Raw genomic sequence first — 19,081 nt, 5'->3', positions numbered from 1 at the left:
CTAGAAGACAACCTAGAGGAAAATAAATCATTTAGATAAACAATAAAAGGGGAAAAAAAAAACCAAACGTGGTATTAAATTTAAACAGAAATATGTTTATTCTAGATTAGTGATTCTCAACTGGGGATGACTTTGCCACCCAGAGGACATCTAGCAATACCTAGAGACATTTTTTATTGTCTAATTTCAGTAGTGGTGAGGTTGAGGAGCCTTGATCTAGGTAAAGAAAACTTTAAAATGCTACTTAGGATGACGAAAGAAGGCTAATCTGTGTTCTTGGATAAGGAGCTCCTAAAAGGTAAAATACATAAAATTTTCCTAAATTGTTATATAAATACAATGAAATATCAATAAAAATAAAATGAACCAGAAAAACTGATTCTAAAGTTCATATATAAAATTAAGCAAAAAATTCTAGAAAAATTCTGAATAAGAACTTTGGTAGTGTATAGAGACTAATCCCTATCAGATGTTAAAACATATCTAAAGCTATGATAAATATAACAGTAAATGAATTATAATAGACTCAAATACATACTAGAATTTAGGATATAATAGAGAAGACCTTTCAGACTGAGGGGGAAAGATACATTGTTTAGTAAATAGACTTAAGTTAATTGGTTGCAATCTGGAAAAAAGTAAAATTAGACCCATAAGCCACATCTTACACCAAAATAAATGAAAAATTAATTGAATAAGTGTACAACTTATGGTAGTAAATATGGGATTTTTTTTTCTTAATCTTAGGAAGGACTTCTTAAGTTTGCAAATAAAAGATTGGTGAGTTCAATATTAGAAATAAAAATTGTATTGGCTGGGCACAGTGGCTCATGCCTGTAATCTCAGCACTTTGGGAGGCCAAGTCGGGCAGATTGCTTGAGCTGAGGGGTTCAAGACCAGCCTGGGCAACAAGGCAAGACCCCCACCTGTACCAAAAATATTTTTTAAAATAGCGAGATGTGGTGGTGTGTGCCTGTGGTCCCAGCCACTTGGGAGGCTGAGGTGGGAGGATTGCTTGAGCCCAGGGTTGAGGAGGTTGCAGCGAGCAGAGATTGCGTCCTGTACTCCAGCCTGGGTGACAGAGCGAGACGCTGTCTCAAAAATAAAAAAGAAAAATTGTATAATATAAGCTAAAGTCAGAAGACAAAAGAGTAACTGGAAAAATATTTGTAAGTGATATTACAAGGGCTAATTTCCTGACTTTGTGAAGAGTCCTTTATCAACCAACAAAAAATGGAAAAATGGATAAAAAATATGAACAGACTTTTCGTAGAAAAGCTACAAATGGCTCCTAAACTTGAAAACATGCTTAGCCTCACTCAAAATAAGAGGAATACAAATTAAAACTGCAGTGAGCTACTGGTTTTCTTCAATTAAATAGTCAAAGTTCTAAGATGGGCACAGTACCCTGTGGCTACTCCAGAGGCTGAGGTGGGAGGATCTTTTGAGAGGCCAGAGTTCAAGGCTCTTGTGCACTATGATAGCACCTATACGTAGCCACTGTACTCCAGCCTGGGCATCATAGCAAGACTCCATCTCTAAAAAAAAAAAATTTTTTTTTAATCAAAGTTCTGAAAGGTAGCATAACATTCCATGGGTGAAGGTATGGTGAAGAGGTGCTCTCACACATTGTTGGTGGGATTATAAATTAACATAATTTCCGTGGACAGTAATTTAGCAACATCTGTCAAACTTTTAGAGGTACAGAAGTAATTCAGGAATCAAAAACCAAATACAGCATGTACTCACTTATAAGTGGAAGCTAACCTATGGATACACAGAGGCATACAGAGTGGTATAATAGACATTGGAGATTCAGAAGGGAGAAGGATGGGAGGGGGATGAGGGATGGAAAACGACCTGTTGGGTATTTGATTACTTTTAGATACTGTTTCCAGTCACTGGGAATTCCAGGTCAGTGACTCCCAGACAGAGAAGTTGTTACTATATTTGAATTGTTGGAAAATTTGGGCATGTACTTATGGTTCTTAACTAATAATATTTAATAAAATATGCTCAGCACGTAGATGGCCAATTCACGTTTACCGAATCTAACTGAAGCAGTATGTTATTATCCTATTATCACAGATAAGAATAAAAGCTGTGTTCAAGAGCTTAGTTTGTGGGAGTTTGGGTGCAGATGTACCCCCTATTTCTATGGTATAATTTGGCTCTTGGGGAATAGATAAATCGTGATTAAATGTGAAAGGCAGTTTTATATGAGAAAATAACAGATAACTAGAAATTCTGGGTAACTGGAAATTTTTGTCTTTCTCAAAATCAACCAGAAAACTTTTGTTTTTATCTTTATCATTAAAAAAGGCTTCTGGCTGGGCATGGTGGCTCATGACTGTAATCCCAGCACTTTGGGAGGTCTAGGCAGGTGGATCACAAGGTCAGGAGATCGAGGCCATCCTGGCTAACGTGGTGAAACCCCATCTCTACTAAAAATACAACAAATTAGCCGGGCGTAGTGGCGGGCACCTGTAGTCCTAGCTGCTGGGGAGGCTGAGGCAGGAGAACAACTTGAACCCGGGAGGCAGAACTTGCAGTGAGCCGAGATTATGCCACTGCACTCCAGCCTGGGTTACAGAGCGAGACTCCGTCTCAAAAAAAAAAAAAAAAAAAAAAAAAAATGCTTCTAAGGAGAATTACTCTACTTTTCTGCTCTGAAAGGAAACCATATTTATCATAAGTTAATTGCTGCATATGAGGACTCGTGCTGGTCCTGGAGTCACAGTCCTCAGAAGCAGTTCTGTATGGCATGGGTGTAGATTCTGGTAATTTAATACCCAGGATTGCGTTTCATTACTCTCAAGACGCTGGAATTTGAGAAAGGTTTTAAATAAAACTACTGGTAGAAGTCTGTTTTATTGATCTTTTCCTTATTTTATTTCAAATTTGGACATAATTTTAGTTTTTGAACTTCCTAATGACACCAAAGTCTCTTTGGTAGATAAATCCCAAGTCTTATCTATTTCTGTCCAATTAGGCTAGGGAATTTGTCTTAGAGATTTTTTTTTTTTTTTTTTTTTTTTTTTTGAGACGGAGTCTCACTCTGTAGCCCAGGCTGGAGTGCAGTGGCCGGATCTCAGCTCACTGCAAGCTCCGCCTCCCGGGTTCACGCCATTCTCCGGCCTCAGCCTCCCAAGTAGCTGGGACTACAGGCGCCCGCCACCTCGCCCGGCTAGTTTTTTGTATTTCTTAGTAGAGACGGGGTTTCACCGTGTTAGCCAGGATGGTCTCGATCTCCTGACCTCGTGATCCACCCGTCTCGCCTCCCAAAGTGCTGGGATTACAGGCTTGAGCCACCGTGCCCGGCCTGTCTTAGAGATTATAAAGAGAGTGTTTTTGTGGATGTGAACCTTCTAGTCTGAAGCTTTTAGGTAAAATGTTAGTTATAATAAGTTGATCCAGATTAGCAGCATTATCTACAATTCTTCTCCACCTTTGGGAGACAAATAACCAAATATCTGCTACATTTTTCCTTGTACATCTCTTCTATGCTTGAATCCAACAGAAATTGAACTGAATGAAATAATGGCCACACTGCTCAACACTATATGGCAGAGAATATGGTCATGCTGACTTGTTGTGAAAGTACAGCTATATAATTTTTTATGTCATCTAGTAAATTATAATAAATTAGGGCCTGGTGCAATAGCTCACATATGTAATCCCAGCACTTTGGGAGGCTGAGGCAAGAGTATCACTTGGACCCAGGAGTTTGAGACAAACCTGGGCAACAGAGGGAGACCCCGTCTCTACAAAAGTAAAAAATTAGCTGGGTGAGGTAGTACATGCCTATAGTCCCAGCTACTCAGAGAGCTGAGGTGGGGGGATCACTTGAGTCTAGAGGTTGAGGCTGCAGTGAGCCGTGGATTATGCCACTGCCCTCCAGCCTGGGTGACAGAGTAAGACCTTGTCTCAAAAAAAAAAAAAAAAAAAAAAAAATTCCCATGTCCCAGACTACAGGGTTCACATCCACAAAAACACTTTATAATCTCTGTGACAAATTCCCTAGCCTAATTGCACAGAAATAGATAAGACTTGGGATTTTTCTACCAAAGAGACTTTGGTGTCATTAGGAAGCTCAAAAACTAAAATTGTGTCTAAACTTGACATAATATATATAATAAATTAGGAAAGTCTAAATAAAACTACTTACTAAATGTCCCCAAGCAGGGAATTGGTTAATAAGTTATGGTACTTTTATATTGTAGGATTCAAACAAAGTCTTCAAAGGTTCTTTCATAGTTGTTTTTAGCATATGAAAATATAAATTGATACATGAAAAAAGAACTGTGTATGATACATTTTTGCAAGAAATTACACACACATATGCAAAAACAAAAAAAAGTTCATATAGAAAAATTGTTAAAAGGAATAGATTTTGTTAGGATTAGGTTTGGCAATAAGTGACAAAGAGCTAAGAAATAGTAGATTAAATAAAATAGAATTTATTTCTCTCTTTTAGGAAGTCCCAAGGGAGGCACTCTAGGCCCAAGATGGTGTCAGGGACCCAGGCTTTTTCTGTCTTTTGCTCCCCAACATTCCTACAGACACCGATAGCCGGTCGCTGGGGCCCCAGGCATCCTCTCTACAGTCCTCCCTGACTCTCAGCAGTAATTTTATATTCTTTTTATAAAAGTGACCCTGTTGGATAATCGTGTTGTTTAGTGAATAAACCAAGTTGCTTTTCACTAAAGCATCATATTAGTTCTGTTTACATTTGTAATACTTTAGTTCATTGTTAATACAAATCATTTTTAACCTGATATAATAGATACATGTAAAACAATAACATGAGAATAAGACTGCTGCTGTCTTCTGGCAAGTTCTCTGACCTGGACCTCTGTCTATTAAACCCATCATTAAACAAGTTTTTCCCATTTAGAAACTTCCCGAGCAGTTAAATAGAAGTATTAACCAGCCTGTTGTTCCTTCCTCCTTTTTCCCTAAACTTGCTCTCATTTCCCATTTGGCACATAAAGCCTTTTGGTAGATATCTGCTCTTCTTTTGTTGTTGTTGGTTTTTTCACCTGGCTGTCTCAGGCTTAAAGATTGGTCTAGCCACAAAATCCATTGAGACATTCCGTTTATGAAATAAACCATGAAACCTTGAATTTCTGGGGCAGCTGTTAAAAATTACAATCAATAGTGTGTGTCATAGGATTCCTTTGGAAAAGAAGAAGTAAAAGGACAGCTTATTACAAATTTTAAAATGTTATTTTCCTAAGGTTCCAGTCTGTTCTTGAATTCCCTCCTGGGGAGTCCAGATGTTAATAACACAAGGTAAACAAAAAGGCCCTCAGGCATGTCATGATGCATATTCCACTCACACACATACAAAGGGCAACACTCCCATCCAAATTAATGGGATGACATTTGCTGAAGTCCTCAAACTAGAAACTTCCCAGTTATCCTAGGCTTCCCTCCCTTCCTCATGTCCCAGACCTGTTAGGTCACTAACCTCTGCCTTAAATAAATGACATCTCAGCTCCACTGTCCTTGCCAGTCCCCCCTCATCTCTCCTCTAGACCATTGTAGTCATCTCCCTACCGGGCTCCCTACTTTTGGACTGTTCCTCTTCCTGTTCCCACTTTCGGGTGCCTTCCATTTTTATCTTTGAATTATCTTTTTGAATTATCTCCAGTGAATAATCTTTTTGAAAAGCACATTTGATCACACCTTTCTTTTGAGTACAGTCTTCAAGGACTCCCATTTATCTGTTTTTTGGGTTTTTTTTGTTTTTTAAAAAGAGGAAGAAAGCCCCAACATTTCTTTTTATTTATTTATTATTATTATTTTTTTTTGGCGGCGGTGGGGGAGGTGGGGTGGGGACGGAGACTGGCTCTGGAGCGCAGTCGATCTCGGCTCACTGCAAGCTCCGCCTCTCGGGTTCCCGCCATTCTCCTGCCTCAGCCTCCTGAGTAGCTGGGAATACTGGCGCCGCCACCTCGCCCGGCTAATTATTTATTTTTTTATTTTTTTGTATTTTTAGTAGAGACGGGGTTTCACCGTGTTAGCCAGAATGGTCTTCATCTCCTGACCTCGTGATCCGCCCGTCTCAGCCTCCCAAAGTGCTGGGATTACAGGCGTGAGCCACGGCGCCCAGCCAATCCCAACCTTCCTTTCTTTTTTTCTTTTTTCTTTTTTTTTGAGGCGGAGTCTCTCTCTGTCGCCCAGGCTGGAGTGCAGTGGCGCGATCTCGGCTCACTGCAAGCTCCGCCTCCCGGGTTCCCGCCATTCTCCTGCCTCAGCCTCCTGAGTAGCTGGGAATACTGGCGCCGCCACCTCGCCCGGCTAATTATTATTATTATTTTTTTTTTGTATTTTTAGTGGAGATGGGGTTTCACCGTGTTAGCCAGAATGCTCTTCATCTCCTGACCTCGTGATCCGCCCGTCTCAGCCTCCCAAAGTGCTGGGATTACAGGCGTGAGCCACGGCGCCCAGCCAATCCCAACCTTTCTTTCTTTTTTTCTTTTTTCTTTTTTTTAAAGGCGGAGTCTCTCTCTGTCGCCCAGGCTGGAGTGCAGTGGCGCGATCTCGGCTCACTGCAAGCTCCGCCTCCCGGGTTTACGCCATTCTCCCTGCCTCAGCCTCTGGAGTAGCTGGGACTACAGGCGCCCGCCACCTCGCCCGGCTAATTATTTTGTGTTTTAGTAGAGACGGGATTTCACCGTGTTAGCCAGGATGGTCTCGATCTCCTGAACTCGTGATCCGCCCGCCTCGGCCTCCCAAAGTGCTGGAATTACAAGCGTGAGCAACCGCGCCCTGCCAACCCCAACCTTTCTTAACCTAGCTCCACTCTCTAGCCTAACTTCAGGACCCACACAAAGCAACACCTACGTCTGCCTGTTTCTTTATGAGGAATGTCTTCAACTTCACCCTTTCTCTGTCATATGAACTCCTGGTCATCTTTGAAGTCCTGATTCAGTGCCATTCCCCCTCTCCCCAGGATGTTTAAGCACCGTGTGTGCTCCTCTGTGAGAGCCCTAATCACACTGGGTGGAATTGTCTGAGCTGTGAACTTCCGGATGGTGTAGTCTTGTTCATGTGTGTATCCTCAGCATCTGTCCCAGTGCATTGAATTGAGTGAAATAAAAGTGAGTACAGGATATGCTTTGTCTATCGCAGTAAGACCCCAACCTGAAAACAGTGCCAAGACAACCAGGAAACTGGGTGGTCCAGCTGAACTGTATGAAGCAGAATGAGGCACAGTCTGCAGTAGTTCAAATGGAGTCCTGAGAAATTGGGTCCAGCCCTCATGTCACCCTGGCCTGCCCTGATCTTCTTTGCTTGTTCTGCTTAACTTCATTCTATTCTCTCACTTGCTCAGGAGTGTTTATTTGGCTCAATCTGTTGGGCCTGCTCCTTTCTCAGCACTGAATGCTTATGCATCTGATATGTGCATATGTGTGTGTGTGTGTATGTGCATATGTGTGTATGTGTGCGTGTGTGTGTATGTGTCTCAAGATGAACTCCCAGAAATAGAACTGGACGTGTCCACTTAGAGGGTTGTATGAATGAGGGGGAAAGAGGACAACAGGAAATGTATAATAATCACTTATTATGTACTGTTTGCCAGATGTCAGAATTTGTATTTAATTGTTAAAAGCACCTTGTGAATGGTAGGCACCATTATTATTATCCCCACTTTACAGATGAGTTAACTGAGGCAAAGAGAGACTGAATCACACACACCCTTGAAATGTGGGGGAGCTGGGATCCAGTCAGCATATGCCTTAATCCAGAGTCATTGCTGTAAGCACAATTAGTCTTAAAATATTGTAATGGAGGCCAGGCTCGGTGGCTCACGCCTTGTAATCCCAGCACTTTGAGCGGCTGAGGCGGGCAGATTGCTTGAGGCCAGGAGTTTGAGACCAGCCTGGCCAATATGGTGACACCCTCATCTCTACTGAAAATACAAAAATTAGCTGGGCATGGTGGTGCGTGCCTGTAATCCCAGTCACTTGGGAGGCTGAGGCACGAGAATGGCTTGAGCCTGGGAGGTGGAGGTTGCAATGAGTGGAGATCAGGCCACTGCACTCCAGCCTGAGTGACAGAGTTGAGACTCTGTCTTTAAAAAAAAAATGTAGTGGGCCATATTACCATTGACCCTTGTCTTACAAAGATATCTCTGAAGGGCATAATAATGAAATGTTTGCTTTTCCCTGAGATTTTTTGTGAGCAGTGGTATTTTTTTTTTCCCCTTCACAAATGACTTAACTCCAAGGATAGTTGTGGGCAAAAAGATACTTCCTTTGAACTTGGACTTAATCTCAAGGACTTGATTGCTTTTCCACCCAGAGTGTCCAATGAAGACTTTCCTGACATTTTCCTGGGTCTTACACACCTGGCTTTGAACAGCATTAATAGCCTATTGCTCAAGTTTCATTCTAACCATTAGTAAATGTTTATTGGTCTCCTTGACAAGATGCCTTATGATGCAAAATAGGTAAACAAAAACAATGAGGTTTGGTCCCCCTTCTCCAAAACAACCCTCACAATCCTGTTAATTTCTGGTCCTTTGGAGTTCCCTCTGGGCTGCTGCATGCATTTCCCATCTAGCCTCCTTTCCTGTGTTACTTTCACTACCAGCTCACTCTTTCTTGATTTCCAGATTCTCCGTATTCAAATTCTGGGGTATATCCTACATTCAAATTTCTTGGCACTCCTCTTTACCCACAATGGTTTTGTTGTTGTTGTTGTTGTTGTTGTTTTTCCTTAGGTCTTTATCTTGGGTTTAACTCTTTTTCCCTAGGTCTTCAAAGGGGTCATCAATCCTGAATTTAACTTTGTAATTGAAGAAAAACCATAATTAAGCCAGTTCTTATAGAACATGTGGGTCCTGGCTGTGGGTCAGCTGTCAGTTGCTCTGTTGGCTGGGCAGGCAGGTCAGCTGGAGAAGAAGCCCCAGAGTGGGGCCAGGCAGTGGCAGTCTGTCCTAATCATGCCAAGGGCAGCACTGATGAGCTGCAGCCCTGGCTCGTGAGGGCTGGCCTCATTATTTGGGAATTGGGAAGGATAAACAAATATTTTCACAGGGTGCGTCCAGAACTGAGTATTCAGGGTCACTGTGGTACAGACAGAATGCATGGTGTCCGTGTATCCTGGTAACTGGCCTCAAGTGGCCTCCCTTGGCAGCATCTGTAAAGAACACCGAGTATGCTGTAACCTCTGCTGTTGATATTGGGTGCGCTCTTACCACCACTTAGAAATCTCTGGATCTGTTTCCATTTCGTGTTGATTGCTTTGAATGTGGAGCATAGCTTGCATTTTCTGTGGATTGGACCTTTGCCCTGCATGTTTTGCTCCTCCACTTGAAACTGACCTATACTGCTCTGATACATTAGTCCCACCCACGGAAGTGGCAGATACTCACAGGAAGTCCCAAATAGCCTTTGGTTTTCTTCCACAGATGGAGGTAAGAACACACAGACATACCTAAATCTCTCTTTGAAAAAACTTTACTAGAATGAGTCTGAAAAAAAATTTTTAAGGGAGTGTCAGAAGCAAACTTTCTTCCTTGACATACCTAATTTTTTTTTTGGATGGTAACATATGCCATCCCAACTCCCCACTTCCTCCCAACGTAGATAGCCTTAATGGAGGTAAGAAGCATTGAGTGTCAGAATTTTTAAAAATCACAATATTATACAAGTATTAGATTTTTCTTGCTTTTTAATGGCAATGTCCATCTGCATACAGTATAGGTTATAATACTTTCTAATATACATATACTGTTTCATAGTTTTGAGAATTTCTTTTTTATAAATAGACATCAGGCTATTTCATCTGCTGAGTTTTTTTCTGGCTTCAAAATCAGTGCCTTGTCATTAGCAAACTTCACTTACTAGTTTTAGTCAAGTCTGAGCTACACAATGGTTGAATTGGTGACTATTATATTTGTTTAACTGCTGTAAAGTAAGTTTGCAACAATAGATGCTTGCACTTAAATAGGCCTGCAGAGCATTGGGGCCCTATCAGTCATGCAGAGAGTTCCCTCCTGCTGTCTCCTCTGATGGACAATTCTGCTGATGTGGATATTCAGAAAGAAGGGATCAGGAAGAACAGATGATGGATAAAGACAATCTTCTGTCTTGAGAGGAAATCGGAGAAATCCCTTTAAGGAATTTCTTTGTCGTGGTGTCAGAAGATTAATTATGCTCGTGTGAGAACAGCTTTCTCATTGGGTAAAAAGAGACATTATCCTTCTGACTTGTGACAGAAGATTTTCAAAGAAAGAGAGTTAAAGATTTCAGCTGCTCTGAAATCTTCTTATTCTGTTGTCTTCTAAGAATCCTCTGAGACCCTTGGATTACATCCATGACATTCAAGGAGTAATGAATGAATCTGGAATTTTTGTTTCAAGAAACTCCTCCTCCTGTTCCTCATACAGATCTTCAGAAACCTTAATACCTGAGCTTGTATATCAGCTTTAAAAATGACATAATAATGTAGGTGATAACTTATTACAAACCAGGAACAGCTTCTTGTTGTAGTGGTATGGCAGAGAAGATACAGGCAGTACAACCAAAAAATTGTACAGAAGATTAATAAACACAGTTTTTAACAAGGCAATGCATTCTATAATCTGAAAAGGTATCTTTTAAAAATTTAACTCTTAATTGTATGATTTAATTTAGTTGTAAATAGTAATAATATTTAACATATTTACATTCTTCATAGCCACTCTGAACAAAACAAATTGGTATTCTGAAAAACCTTTGAAAGTTAGAGACTCAATATATTTCATGGAACATAAGAATAGTAAAGTTGTTCCAAGTAACTTTATTTTCCAGATAACTGAAACTTCAAAACTTAAAACAAACAACAAAAAAGATTTCAATGAAAAATCTTCCTAAAATTCATTAGTTAATACTCTGCCTTTTAAATAATGCACATTAACTGACCCAGGGTCATAAATATGAAGCTCTGCTGTTGTACTACATTGAAATACAATGTTATCCTCAGGGACTGTTGAAGCATAGCCAGGGTTATTTGTCTGTATGCTAAGTGGCCTGAGCAGCCTCATTTTTATTTTTACATCATTTTTTATACAAATGTGGTCTCTTCCCTTCAGGTGAGTTATCTCTTCTCCCTAGAATGTGTGTATCATGTTGCTGGTAAATGGCTATTTTGCTTTATACCTGAGGATAAGCCTGTACCTACAAAACAAATCAGTTCCGTTTATTTTCTTATTCCACGCTTAAAAAAAAAAACAAACAATTGTGATGGAGTCTGGCTCTGTTGCCCAGGCTAGAGTGCAGTAGCACAATCTTGGCTCACTGCAACCTCCACTTCCTGGGTTTAAGGATTCCCCAGCCTCAGCCTCTCAAGTAGCCTCTCAGGTGCCTATCACCATGCCCAACTAATTTTTATTTTTTTAGTAGAGATGGGGTTTCACCATGTTGCCCAGGCTGATCTTGAACTCCTGACCTCAAGTGATCTACTTGCCTTGCCCTCCCAAAGTGTTGGGATTACAGGCGGAGCCACCACGCCTGGCCTACCACTGTAAAAATTTATTTTTGACCAGGTGCAGTGGCTCAACACCTGTAATCCCAGCACTTTGGAAGGCTGAGGCAGTAGGATCACTTGAGCCTAGGAGTTCGAGACCATCCTGGGCAACATAGTGAGACCCTGTCTCTACAGAAAGTTAGAAAATTAGCTGAGTGTGATGACATATACCTGTAGTCCCACCTGCTTAGGAGGCTGAAGTAGGAGGATCACTTAAGCCCAGGAGGTTGAGACTGACTGCAGTGAGCCATGATTACACCACTGCACTTCAGCCTGGATGACAGAGACCCTATCTCAACACACACACACACACACACACACACACACACACACACACACACACACACACAGTCTCTCTTATTTCTGGGTATCTAACTGGTTCTAGGCTAGGTAGTAGAGGTTTCCCAGAAGTCTGGTGTCTGGAAGGGGGTATTACTGTGCACACACATATACATACTCTCATGCATGCACATATAACTGGGTTCATTTATTAACTATTTATTGTATAGTGATAGTGATACAATATTTATATGATGCATAATGTATTAGCTTACTCTGTAAATATATCATCAGGGCAATAGTTTTATATCAGAGACTTAATAATAGGTTTCTAAGGCTGGGCATGGTGGCTCACGCCTGTAATCCCAGCATTTTGGGAGGCCAAGGTGGGCAGATCACCTGAGGTTGGGAGTTCGAGACCAGCCTGGCCAACATGGTGAAACCCCATCTCTACAAAAAATACAAAAATTAGCTGGATGTGGTGGCAGGCGCCTGTAATCCCAGCTACTTGGGGGGCTGAGGCAGGAGAATTTCTTGAACCCGGGAGGTGGAGGCTGCAGTGAGCTGAGATCGTGCCATCGTACTCTAGCCTGGGGGACAAGAGTAAAACTCTGTCTCAAAAAAAGAAAAAAAAAAAAAAAGAATAGATTTCTAGTCTGGGTTCGGTGGCTCACCCCTGTAATCCCAACACTTTGGGAGGCTGAGGTGGGAGGATTGCTTGAGGGCAGGAGTTCAAAAGCAGCCTGGGCCACATAGCAAGACCCCATCTCTACAAAAAATTTAAAAATTAGCTGGAAGTGATGGCACGTACCTGTAGTCCCAGCTACTTGGGAGACTAAGACGGGAGGATTGCTTGAGTCGGGGAGGTTGGGGCTGAAGTCAGTCATGGCTGTGCCATTGTACTCCAGCCTGGGTGACTGACTGATGAAGACCTTGCCTAAACAAAAAAAATTAAATTTCTTGTGACTGTACCACTTTAGTTACTTCTTCCCTACCTTTCCTAGGGCCCCAACATTGCTGTTGTGAAATGGTAGTCACACCTTGGTTTTAAATAAAAATGAACTATTACATTCCTCAAGACAGAATCATTAAAATGTGCCTTAAATATTAGCTAATGTTAGTAATTGTAAGTTTTGCAGTAACTATAGTAATTGTAGGGTCAGATTCAGATTTTTGTGAGACTTTGTAGCCATGACCAAGTGAGTGAGTCTTATTTTAATTCATACTTGTTATCAGTACCTGGTAAATAGATTTAGGTTCAAAATTTAGAATTATTGAGTTTTGAGCAGGATCTAAACTTTATTATCAGTTCCATATCCAGTTTGAGTTTTTTGAAGATGATAAATTAAAGTGATGATTCTCATGAAACATACAAAGTGTTTAAGAAATAGTTCCAGGAAAATAAAAGTCCAAAAAAGTTTTCTCCTTCCTTTGTGAAGAGGGAATTGATGATTCTGTTACATTTTGTCTTGCTGGATTAAAAAATCGCCCCATTATTGATCACAAGGTCAGGAGATCGAGACCATCCTGGCTAACACAGTGAAACCCCATCTCTGTTTAAAAAAAAAAAAAAAAAAATTAGCCGGGCGTAGTGGCACGCGCCTGTACTCCCAGCTACTCAGGAGGCTGAGGCAGGAGAATCGCTTGAACCCAGGAGGTGGAGGTTGCAGTGGGCTGAGATCACACCACTGCACTCCCTTTTGGTGACAGAGTATGACCCCGTCTCAAAAAAAAAAAAAATTGCCCCATTATTATCCTTTTGTGTTCTCTTTTAGCAGGATGAGTTAACCTTTGAGAGGCTTTAATTAAAACTGGAGGTAATTCACCTTGATGACATAGAACATTTGAAGATAAAAGTTTATTAATTAATAAAAAATATAGCCAGTTACAGAAAATGTTTCTCTCTTTGTCTTTGTGAGCCTGCCATTAAAAGAGAACAATCAATTTATCCCCCCACTAGCTGTATGAATTCAATGGAAAAGAACTTTGGGTTTTCTCCTTCCTAAACCCTTGCTAAGTTGTTCTGGCAGTACATAAAAGTGGGTCATTTGTACCTAACATATTTTAGTGATGCTCCATTAATCTTAGTGATGGTGTTCTCTCTTTCCCTGTAATAAGCAGGACAGCAGGTTATTATGGGAAAAGAGGAGATGGTAAGCATTTTTTAAATGACTGTATAATAGGAAAAGGCCATTTAATACTTTGGAGCCTAGCCTTTTTGAGTATGGATACACGATCAAAATGCCCATGATTGTTTTGTGGGTTTTTTTGTATTATTTATTAATAGCATATCATACCTTTAGCATTAAGAAGAATGTTAAAACAATTTGTGAAAAAGATCATGTGTATCTTTGGATGTATATCAAGAAGGTCTTCATTCCAAAAACAAATGGTTTGTAAGACCAAATTAATGTGAGAAGGTAGGTGACTCAAGGACAAAAGATGTTTTTTTGGGCTATTTTGTTTTACATGTAAAAGATCTATCACACTGCTTCTCATACACAATGATTAAAAGGAAAATTAACTTAAGACTTGAGAGTTTCTCAGCTGTTGGGCGTTTAAACTAATCTTATGAAGGCCTTGATTATAGCCTCTATAATGTGTTTTGCATTTCTTAAAATAATTCCCTCCCTAAATCATTCTTCATTCTTTCAGTGAGAGGTTGCTAGATGAGCAAGGCTGCACTGACGTTTCATCTTGGTCTCCTCTGTTAGTGGCAGGTTTCAAAGGTTAAACTAGCTACAGGTGAAAGGTAATCACTAGTGGTTTGGTACCTTTCCAGATCCCACTGGAAACTCTAATAGCCAACTCTGTTCATTTGTAAAGAAAAAAAGAAAAGCCATCCCCTGAGTAGTATGGAATGGGAAGCAACCACCCTCTTCTTCCCTCTTACTTAAATAAACAAGCTAAATGGAAAAATAAACTTCTTCACATCTGGTAGAAAGCTTCCTCTTCTGTTGAAAGTTCACATGCTCCCTTTGCTGCGCTTGGCCATGTGAACCAGGTGTCTCCCTTCCTTCCATGAAGTGACTTGTGTAGCTGCCATAGGGAGAGACCCTGATTGCTTTACCAGTAATCTAATAGCATTATTATATAGCAATAAGCAAAATAAATCCCTCAGCATTGGGAATTACATGGGATGACATTCACCCCAGCTGCCCGCATACCTGTTAGTAGTAAAGCAACAGGACCTTATGACAGTAATGCTGCAAGGGAACTTTGAATAAGCACACAAATTCTGCCGGGTCCCCCTTATATGGAGTCAGATTATATTTATTCTTTTGCATGTGCTCTACTTAATGGGACTAATTTTCAGCTTATACAGTGATCTATGTCCCTTTCTGGCGTACACTGACTTTCGCAAGCCAGAGCAGGATGCTGCAGGCAGCAGCACCATGATTTCTCAGGCACACTGGCATTTGCTTACCACCAGAGTACTGCTAGTGGTCAGAATTTATCTTTGCAGACTCCCTGTGCATCTTTCTGTACCCTCCCTACCCGCCTCCAGCCTTTATGCTTCCGGACCACTTTATCAGAACTCTTCTCCTTTCTGGTTTATCCTTCTCTAGTGAAATACTTCAGTAATTGGTATTCAATAATGTGATTTTACTGCTTAACTTTTCCATGAAATGAGGGTGTCAAGTATCATTTGCAGCCTCCTTAACACCTCAAAATTCCACAGACTTGATATCTCTTATTACATAGTTGAACATTCCACAGTGTTCTTTGGGAACACGTACCCTTCATGTAATCCAGGATCCAGCGATGATTATTGAAAACTTGGTTAAAAGCCATTTTAGAAGAAAAAGTAGAATATAAAACTTGGAGGAATCCCTTTTTCTTCAGATCCTAAGCATACTGTTGAATCTCAGTGATTTTGTGAGGTTTTATTTCTCATGAAGCTGTTGGGATTCTTTTGCCATTTGTTTTTAGTGTTTTAATTGCTTGGTTTTTTTTTTGTTGTTGTTTGTTTGTTTGTTTAGATTTTATTAATAAAGAGCCTAGTTGATAAACACTGTTTAATTGTGTTTACTATTCTTGTTCCATGATAGTGCTAGCCTGAGAGGAAAAGGTAAAGGTCAAATGCTACAGGCATCCAAGAAGTGGTGGAGAGTGGTCGTGATGCCCATCCCAGGACCAAGTTGCTGCTGTCATGGCAAAATGGCCTTTCGAAACTCTCTGGTGCTTGTAAGCACCCTTCTTGAGGAATTCTGAGCACTTTGTGAACAGAACCATAGAATGGCAAGGGGCTTAGGAGGCACCATAACTGATTTGTTTCTATTTTCTGAAGGAGGAGATGGAAGCACAGAGCAGTCAACTATCTAGTCCTAAAGTCAGACAGTGAGAGGTCTTTTTAAAAATTCTTTACCTTTTTTCTCCTTTCTTTTTAATATGTTTGGTTAATCCTTACAAATAAGCATCCCATTTAATAATTATACACAATTTTGATCTCTCTCTTAATCCAAATAAGTGGTTTTTCAAACTCTAATGTCATAGAATCAAACTTAGGGCTTCCTATTTGCTAAATCCATCAACCTTTCTGGGGTGTTCAAAATGCAAACTCCTGAGTCCTTTCCTAGACCCACTGACTCATGAATCTCTGAGAGGGAATAAGAGCTCTGCATGGCAACAGTGTTCCTCAGGTGATGCTGATGCAGTCCTTGAGCTAGATTTTGTGAGAAATACTGATCTAAAATACTGAATGTAATGGGTGTTTCATTGGCCACACAGTCTCATCAGGGAAAATCAGTAGTAATTCCAAAGAGATTTTCTATTTTGTTATATTCAGATCAAATATAGCCCATGCTGTACCTGTTGCTGAAACAAATGGAAATATCTGTTCTGTTCTTCCTTGCTATAACTCCAGTTTATCATTCAGCACTTTATACCACCACCATCACTGTCAGACCGGCAAAATGACTTTCAGAACCTATCTCTAGGCACCAGGCCCCAGGGCTGACCCACTCCACCTCACTTGTCTGTTGGTTGTCTTCATCCACAACTATGATCACTTGTTTCTCCATGCTGTTTCTTCCTAGGATTCTCCTGCATTTCTTCACGTTTTACCCCCAAATAAAAATAAGTTGTTTTTCAACTTAAGCCGCCAGCCCACATATCTCAACTCCTTTAGGAGGTTCGTTATATTTTACTTCTCAACAAAGACTTTCCCAAGGCAGGTAATAAAATGAAATGTTATAAAGGAGAGTGAGGATCATATCCGTGGATCAAAAAGTATCAGTCTGAGTTAGGTTTTAAACTTACCTTATTAGGCCGGGCACAGTGGCTCACACCTGTAATCCTAGCACTTTGGGAGGCCAAGGTGGGCGGATCACCTGAGGTCAGGAGTTCAAGACCAGTCTGGTCAACATGGTGAAGCCCCGTCTCTACTAACAATACAAAAATTCCGGGCGCGGTGGCAGGCGCCTGTAATCCCAGCTACTCAGGAGCCTGAGGCAGGAGAAATGCTTGAACCTGGGAGGCAGAGGTTGCAGTGAGCCGAGATCACGCCTCTGCACTCCATCCCGGGTGACAGAGCCAGACTCCATCTCAAAAAAATTTAAAAAAAAAACTTATCATATTAGAAAATTTGAAATTTAAAAGGCACATAGTGGAGTCAGAATGTATTTAATTGTATAGAATCATGTAAGAGTGAACTAGGAATCCCATATTGTTTCTTCAGTTCTAAGCCAGTTTTAGGCTGTCAGTCTGACCTCAGATATTTATAATCAGGGATTTTCACAATTTGTGTAAGTAAAGTCATGTTTAACCAACCTAGCATTAGTTATTTCTCCTTTGAATTTTGATTAACAGTTTTGATTACAGTGTGGACCATTTTACATATTTTCTGTGACTATGGAGAATTTAATGTGGCTTAGCCTGAAAAGCACATGATACAGAGTTTAAAGGACATAGGTTTCAGTCTTAGCAGTGCTAACTTTCTTGAACAAGTCACTCAACCTTTTAGAGTCTGTTTTCTCATGTAATGAATGAAAGGCTCTATCTCATAATGTCATTATAATAATTAAATGAAGCAAAGTGTTCAAAGCTTTCAATGCAGTTCTGAGATGTTGTTTATAAAATTTTGGTTAATTTAGACATTGGTTATGTCTAATGACAATTAGGAAATCTCTCTCAACCTTAGACTAAGATAACATTTTGTGGGTCTATTATGTTCGTAAGGTTTTTTTTTTTTTTTTTAGCAACCTAAAATAATAGCATTCTTATAAAGATCTAGAACCTACAGCAATATAATTGTTTTCACTTTTATTCTGATTACCTTTTACAGTGGACACTTTATTGACAAACCCAAAGTCCACCTCACCTCTCTGGCAGCTACCTAGGTGGTATGGGTTTATTTGTGTCTCTATTTTGCTTCCTTTGTTTGCTTCTAAGATCCCTCCCGGCTCAGGCCATGCTCCTCGCCCCCACCCGCAGGATCTGATGCTACGGGAATATAATTGTGGTCCCACTACCAAAACTCCTCATAGCAGCACAGTAGAAAAACATGGGCTGGGCACGGTGGCTCACGCCTGTAATCCCAGCACTTTGGGAGTCTGAGGCGGGCAGATCGCGAGGTCAGGAGATCGAGACCATCCTGGCTAACATGGTGAAACCCCATCTCTACTAAAAGTATAAAAACAAATTAACTGGGTGTGGTGGTGGGTGCCTGTAGTCCCAGCTACTCGGGAGGCTGAGGCAGGTAATGGTGTGAACCTGGGAGGTGGAGCTTATAGTGAGCCGAGATCGCGCCATTGCACTCCAGCCTGGGCAACAGAGCGAGACTCTGTGTCAAAAAAACCACAAAAAACACATTGGTTTTGGAGTCAGAGGACATGCATTTGAGTATCAGTATTTGGCTACTTATGAGTGTGGTAATTTTATAAAGATTAACCAAGATTTTTTCTTTTTTCTTTTTTTTTTTTAGACGGAGTCTCGCTCTGTCGCCCAGGCTGGAGTGCAATGGCGCAATCTCGGCTCACTGCAACTTCTGCCTCCTGGGTTCAGGTGATTCTCCTGCCTCAGCCTCCTGAGTAGCTGAGATTACAGGCACACGCCACCACACCCAGCTAATTTTTTTGTATTTTTAGTAGAGACGGGGTTTCACCATGTTGGCCCAGTTGGTCTTGAGCTCCTGACCTTGTGATCCACCCACCTGGGCCTCCCAAAGTGCTGGGATTACAGGCATGAGCCACCGTGCCTGGCCCTAACCAAGATATTAATAATATACATGAAATACTTTATAGAGTATTTCATGTATATTATAAAGTAGAGAAGTGTG

The 19,081-nt window shown here is 40.8% G+C and overlaps 1 protein-coding gene across 12 annotated transcripts in view; it reads left to right on the top strand.

The window, feature by feature from the left end:
* Nucleotides 1-19,081, top strand: part of GREB1L (GREB1 like retinoic acid receptor coactivator) — a 296,105-nt gene that overhangs the window by 94,422 nt on the left and 182,602 nt on the right. The window contains exon 1 of one of the 12 annotated variants that reach the window (XM_045377768.3): nucleotides 6,958-7,109. The exons of the other annotated variants lie outside the window; for them this stretch is intronic. The gene's annotated coding sequence lies outside the window, so the exon portion shown is untranslated. Of the gene's footprint in view, nucleotides 1-6,957; nucleotides 7,110-19,081 lie in introns of those variants that run through there. 12 annotated transcript variants of the gene reach the window in all.

The sequence above is a fragment of the Macaca fascicularis genome, chromosome 18 (genome assembly GCF_037993035.2).
Source record: "Macaca fascicularis isolate 582-1 chromosome 18, T2T-MFA8v1.1".
Taxonomy (NCBI): Eukaryota; Metazoa; Chordata; class Mammalia; order Primates; family Cercopithecidae; genus Macaca; species Macaca fascicularis.
Note: the sequence above shows the minus strand (reverse complement) of the source record. Positions and strands in the feature narration are given on the sequence as shown.